Source organism: Macrobrachium nipponense, chromosome 33, assembly GCF_015104395.2.
Source record: "Macrobrachium nipponense isolate FS-2020 chromosome 33, ASM1510439v2, whole genome shotgun sequence".
In the NCBI taxonomy this organism is placed as follows: Eukaryota; Metazoa; Arthropoda; class Malacostraca; order Decapoda; family Palaemonidae; genus Macrobrachium; species Macrobrachium nipponense.
Window position 1 is genome coordinate 22,043,302 of NC_087219.1, and position 7,500 is coordinate 22,050,801.

General features: G+C 34.7%; 1 protein-coding gene across 1 annotated transcript in view; it reads right to left on the reverse strand.

The window, feature by feature from the left end:
* The window catches only part of LOC135203013 (ATP-binding cassette sub-family C member 9-like), a 113,725-nt gene extending 107,265 nt beyond the window's left edge, over positions 1 to 6,460 (reverse strand). The window contains exons 1-2 of the mRNA XM_064232580.1: positions 6,337 to 6,460; positions 5,751 to 5,908 (exon numbers count right to left, since the gene is read on the reverse strand). The gene's annotated coding sequence lies outside the window, so the exon portion shown is untranslated. The remainder of the gene's footprint in view (positions 1 to 5,750; positions 5,909 to 6,336) is intronic.
* Positions 6,461 to 7,500: the final 1,040 nt, after the last annotated feature.

Sequence of the window (7,500 nt, forward strand, 5' to 3'; positions counted from 1 at the left end):
ACTGAATATTCAGCTGTGTTGTAGATTGTCTTTCGCGGATTTCAAACAGAATAAAAATAAAAAAAAAATTAAAAACTGTAGTAATGTGCTCATACCCCTGGCAACAGCACAGACCCACAACGGTGGGCGTGGTCTTGACGTGAAGTTGATCGGCGTAAGTTCCAGGTAGACGTCCGACCTTGCTTTCTTTGCGCGTACATTTGCGGCGCAATTTACGTCGCTGGCTTTACGTCCGGTAGCCCGTGTCCTGTTTACCAGCTGTTCAAGGTCAGTTTCACCGCGATGATGCCCAAGATCCACATACGTGGGCATACGCCCGTCGTGATACGTGAATGTGTGACCCCAGCATTAGATGCTGAAGTTCTCGCCTTTCTAACGCAGAAGAAGAAGAAGAAGAAGAGGAAGAAGAAGAAAAGGAAGAGATATTTGTTGTTAGGAAAAGAATAATAACAACAATAACGAGAGGCGTCGCTAGTTTACACAGTTAAGTTAAAGTCACTTTCCTGTCGTCCTTTGTGACGTATTATTGATTATTATTATTAAAAAATGCTCATAGTAGCACTAGTCTTCAAATGGAGAAACAAATCCACAATTATGTAAATGTACTTATGTTTTTAAATATATGTACTTTTACATAACTGTGGATTTGTTTTCCATTATTATTATTATTATTATTATTATTATTATTATTATTATTATTATTATTATTATTATTGTTTTGTTGTTTTATCACAGTCATCCTATTCGAGGCAGGATGCAACCCGGAACCCCACACTATAAAAAAAACACCCAGATTATTACTATTAATTATTTTATTATTATTCAAAAGAGGAACCCTATTCATGCGGAACAAGCCCACAGGGGCCACTGACTTGAAATTCAAGCTTCCAAACAATATGGCTTTCATTTGAAAGAACAAACAGAAGGTAATACATGAAACAGAATGAAGAGACCGAAAAAGAAAAAAAACGGGTAAAACAGTAATCAAATGTAAGTAAATTATAAAATACAAGGAAAATTAATTTAGGGTTGTAATACTATGCATCTCCGCTTGAACTTCGACGTCCCCGATTGAACTCAATATCCTCGTGGGGGGGGGGGGGGGGGGTGGGGGGGGGGGGGGGGGGGGGGGGGGGGTTGCCGTTGGAAAGGGGGAGAGACTGTTCCGCAGCTCCACTGTGTGGGGAGCGAAGGACCTCTCTTGAGAGGTTCGACAGCGGGGCATATTAACAACAAATTGGCGCTGCAAACGCGCAAACAAGCACAAACGACATAGCAGCGTGGTTAGACAAACCACGGTCCAAAAAAAAACCCTACTAAAGTTTGCACGGCCGATAATGAACAACGCCTAATGACTGAAGGGGAGCTGTTAAGTATAGCTGAGCTCGTAATTACCGATGGCCTTCGATTTTTACCTCGTTGCTCGTTCATTTGTTGACTTATTGGCCCGTTGACCTTTCGCGTTTGCCCAGCACGTTGAGAGAGGCTATGAATATGTAAACGGCGGAGTAGACTGATAATGACCTTATGAATAAATCTGTTGTCGGTGATTCATTCAGAATGATATTAGTGGATTAATAATTATAGCAGCATCATGCAGGACGGATGAACAAAAGAAGCGACAGAGAGGATACTGAATAAATGAATAATCAATGGAATGAATTATGGGATTAGCTGATGTAAGATAAATCAGGTAATGAGTAAAATAAGTGAATAGATGGCTGTATGTGACATAATGAATATATGCTTGGACAGACGCCTGTTTTGAATGAATATATTCATTGTAATATATACGTATATACATATATACATATACATATGTATATATATATATATATATATATATGTGTGTGTGTGTGTGTGTGTGTGTGTGTGTGTGTGTGTGTGTGTGTGCGTGCGTGCCTGTGCAAAGGGCTGGTTGAAGTTCAACTTCACCAACAAGAGCTTGAAGAATCTTTTGCGAGTTGTGACTCATCGATGCCCAATCCATTAGAATAGGTACCGCGCAGTTGATCGACTGAGGATAGTCACATCAAAGTTAGCAACCTCGTCACAAATGGTCCTGCGATGAACTAAGAAATACACGCTTTCTGGAGCCACCCACGACAAAAATTAATAATGTCACATATACAAGTTTGCGAGTATCTACTTCTCTCGCTCCTTGCAATGATCGTCTAGGGGCAAATTCAGTGTGAGCCTTCTATACATATGGCGAAAGCCATCATTATTTTCATTAAGTTGCTATGCAAGTCAGGTCAGCAAGTTTCCCAACACCTTGTCTGGGTGTGGCTTGACCGAGAGAGAGAGAGAGAGAGAGAGAGAGAGAGAGAGAGAGAGAGAGAGAGAGAGCTTTCCATTTATGATGCGAGTGAGCTTTTAATAAGTAACCCCTCCCCCCATCCTTTGCCGGTCTTTGATAACACCTAAGAGGTCTTATGGCTCGAAATACGAACGTCATGAGTAATACTTCACTATTTAAACGAAGCTTTTCCTAAAATGTACTTGTATATTTATATGTATGTTTTTACGCAAGTTCACATACACACGCACGCACACATATGTGTTCAGTTTTCAATTTTTTTCTTTTCGCAAGTAGAGTTCTAATTTGTGGATGTTTTTACAACAGCGCTCCTTTTATAACGTTCCTTAAAGGCGTTCGCATATTTTGAATCATAACAGAGAAAGAGAGATGAAAGAATATCCCGAGAGAGAGAGAGAGAGAGAGGACATAATGCTTAGCCGCCTCGAACGGTTTGCCAGAAGAAGAACACCAGAATGATTAATAGTTTTTCAGTGAAATTACATCAACAGATTATTTTTCTCTTCGAAAAAGGCTCTTGGTTGCGCGGATGATTGTTTATGAGCAGCAATATATGTCAGAAATATATTATAATATTATATTATATATATATATATATATAGATATAATATATTAAATAATTATTATATATTATAAATATATTATATGTATATTATATAACATATATATATATAGATATATATATATAATATAATGCATATATATAATATATATATAACTGAATCACGAAAGTTTGGAACCGTGTCTTATAACCCTTTTAATATTTAATATTATATATATTATATTTATTATATATATATATAGATATACTATAATATACATATATAATGATTATATATAATTATATATACATTGCATATATATATAATATATATATAATATAATATATTATATATATAATTAATATATATATTATAACTGAATTCAACGAAGTTTTTGGAACAGTGTCTTATACCTTTATATTTATATATTATATATAGATATAATAATATATATATATATATATATACTAATATATATAAATTACATATATATATATATTATGTACGTATAATAATATTATATATTATATATATAATATATATAATATAATATACATAATATATATATATATGTGTGTACACAAGCACGCGCACATATATGGTATATTTACTTGCATATGTGTTTGTGTGCATGTGTATGTGTGCCTGCCTGAAATCGCAGGGCACGTATTTTCTGTCTACGGCTCTCCATCTGCTGTCGAAAATTTTCGAGACGCTTTTCAAAAAAACAAAAAAAAAAAAAAAAAAAAAAAAAAAAAAAAACAGTGCACCCGAAGACACACGGCGTTTGTTCGTGAATTCCGGGACGAAGAAGTTACTCTAAGATTATTAATGACAAAAACCCTATTAGAAATGGACAAATCCGTTCTTGTATTGTATTCCAACGGAAAAGAAGAACGCCACCGTAGAATTGATTACATTGTGCGTAAAACATTTAGAATTTGTGTTGAACGGAAGATATTGCTCTCAATAATTTGTTATGGAACTTATTCAGAGCAGAATATGAAGCACAATTATTCTATTCTACACAGTGTAAGATGATTTGATATGTTGACGACGAAAGATATAAAAGGCCATGGATTGAAAATATATCCTGATAATTCTGTAGATTAAATGAATTGATACCGCCAATAACATTCAGTCTGCAAATGGAAAACTACTGTAGCCTAACCGATAAAGGTTCAAATGAGCTTTGATTTAGAGTACACAGAAAACCTATCAATATTTCTGCCCACAAACCTGTTATTCTGGACACAACAAGAAAGAAATTCGTCTTAATATCCATTTTTAAGTGCATTGCGTATATGAAGCCTTTGAATCTGCAGTGAAATAAATAAAAGAAAAAGAAAATAAAGATATCCTGATATTGTTTTCAACGACGTTTTGAGAACAGCAGGATACGCTTTTGGTGATGACGGCAACACAGAAACATATAAAAAGTTAATTATGCTGCCATATATTTTTATCTTTTAAATTTAGTCTGCATTTATTTAAGATATTAAATTAATGTGACCTTTAAGATGAATAAGGCAATTTAAAAGCTGCACAATATTATATTTTGCTTATATCAAATCTTACGTAAATCAAGTGACTGTTTTATGTAGGTCAGACTGGAAAATCATTGGAAAAAGGAATAGAACAGCATTAAGGAATTTACGATATGACAGCAGTGCAGATTTTTTGAAATAACATAATCACACGTGCAATAGAAATAAATTTCTAACTCACGTCGGGATCGAATCCAGGACTCTCGAGTGAAAGACAAGCATAAACTTTGTTCATGTTAGTGGAAGCAATCGTATTTTCAACTGAATAGGTGCTAAAATTGATATAACTTCTAACAACACGCCGAAAAGACATATAACAGAATCCAGTTTTATAAAAGAAATGTTTGCTGTGAATTTGAATATCAGCCAAGGAATACACAATGTCTATCCCCCTACTTCCAAAGAAATGTGTAAAATGTTTAGATTTCGAGCAATGTGCTTTGTCTAGTACTAATCACAAGAGAATATTATTATTATTATTATTAATGCAAACGACATTAGTCCCGTTTTATAAAAGAAATTTGAAGGCATGTATAAATTAACTTATAAGGAAGTTGCTTTGGTACTGATATAAAAATTATTATTATTATTATTATATTATTATTATTATTATTATTATTATTATTATATTATTATTATTATTATTATTATTATTATTTATTATATTAATGGAAACAACATTGGTCCGTGACATGAGCACTGTACAGTAATAAAATAATAATAATAATAATAATAATAATAATAATAATAATAATATAATAATAATAATAATAATAAAATATGTATTTGGTAGAAGACCCTCTTTTAGGCAAATGCTGTTAAAAAGAATGGCGGAATTAAGCGAGTTGATTTTTATATTAAATTGTTTTTCTATTCTTACAGCCTGCGAAGCGAATTATAAGGAAAATAGAAAAAAAAAAACAATATATAAAACAACTCGCTTAATTCTGCTATTCTTTTTAACATAATAATAAATAATATAATAATATAATAATATAAATAATAATAATTAATAATTAATAATATAATAAATTACACCGCTGATTTGCCACTGCTTTCCCTTCCAAGATTGACAGCCATCTTTAAGTTACTGGCAGAATGCAGTAGCACAGATAAATTGGTTATGAGAGAGAGAGAGAGAGAGAGAGAGAGAGAGAGAGAGAGAGAGAGAGGAGGAAACCCATACAAATTGAATGCAGCTGTGACGGTAAACACTACACGTTTGATAGAGGGTCTACTACTTGTATGTAATATAATAATAATAATAATAATAATAATAATAATAATAATAATAATAACTCTGCTAAATAACAAGTAACAAAAAGTTACAACAACACTCACCAATCGTTCCTCCGATATTTCATTCAAATTTCGGCGCCTGTCTGAATGAGTCACTGATCTCTAGAGCTGTCTTCGGCAAAGGTTGCTCAGGTGACGTCATTGGTTTCGTTCGCGCATTATTGATAGCAGCAATAGCGGTTTGATAGGACCTGCTATCGCTAGGATAGAATGGAGGAGAGAGTCGTTGAGGGTATTTGCAAGTGATTTTGAAGGATGTTGGGTGACTAGGATACCATAATTGTGATAAAATTGATAATAATTGAAAAATTAATCACCGATTATATATTTTCCATCTTCAAATTTCTTTTTTAGCTTATTTGGGGGTATGTTTGTAATTAAGAAGGGATAAACATGTGTAGTTTTTGGATAGAGTAGGTTAAAAGCAATTATCAATCGGTTATTCTTTAAATATCAATAAGAATATTATTACTTTCGAAATTCAACTATATGAGTGCTTCTAACCGCTAGACCAATCTCTGAAAACTTGTGCAAAATACTATTGAAAATTATATTAACGACAATTAAATATATGAATAATAACTCAGAAATAATGAACTTAATTTAAACTTAATACAGAGGCAGGTACCTTAGCGAAAACTAATGAAAACAGAAATAAAAGGACTCGGCTCGAGTGGTGGCAATCGCCAGGTCAGAGTAACACATGCTCACTCACTGCTCCTACGCACACAACTGAACCTCCGAAAGAAATTGAAGTTCAGTAACACTAGCCAAGGTCTCTCTCTCTCTCTCTCTCTCTCTCTCTCTTCCGGACAGTCCCCTCGCCACACTCCACCCCTACCCTCTCTCTCTCTCTCTCTCTCTCTCTCTCTCTCCCCTTGCAAAACATTAATCTTAATTTTATCGGTCTAATCTGTTTCTTCAGCTTCATAAAACTGACTTTTTATGACCTACTGTTGATTGCAAATGCTGCTTAAAATATTTGTCGGGTGACGTCATCTTGTTGTGGTTCTCTCGGCTTCGGTATTCGGCAATTTGGTAGTACGGATGTAGGGCAGAAGGTATTTCCTCTTATTATGTCTTAAGATCTCTCTCTCTCTCTCTCTCTCTCTCTCTCATCTTCTTCCTGTTGAGGACGTAACTGCTCGTCGTGGGACACGAGAGAAGCTATTTATAGAACAGGGATGGATGATTTTTTCAAAGCCGCATGAATGAAACGGAGAGCTCGATAGAAATGATGAAAGCCTGGCTGGTGTCAGCGCCAAGTCTTGCGAAAGTGCGGGTGTTGTCAGCTGTTCGCTTGCGAAGGTGTCAGTGCTGTCAGCAATGAGCTATAGGAACATGTAGCTGATGTCAGTCGTTAGCCACGAGAAGACTCGCCTGTTGTCAGTCATAGGTAAAGCAGAAACGGGACTTTGATCACTGAGAAGGATTGAAGACGAGGTGGTGTCAGCTCCAAATTTTGTGAAGATGTTATTAGCCATTATTTTCGTGAAGACTTGTAAAAAATTCAAATGTCGTCAGCTCTAAACTTTCTATTAACTTTGCAGCTATTAGCTATAAGTCTGGCAGAAACCTAGCTATTGTCAGCCAAGGTCTTATGAAGATGCAACTGTTGTTAGCTCTAAGCCTTGTAAAAATGCAGATGTTGTCAGCCGCATACTTTGTAAAATATGTCTGACTGCTGCCAACTTCAAGCCTCGTAATGGACTGGCAAAGCTCAGCTCTTAATCCATGGGAAGATATAACTTTTGTCAGCTTTGTATCTTATAGATTATAAAGCTGCTGTCAG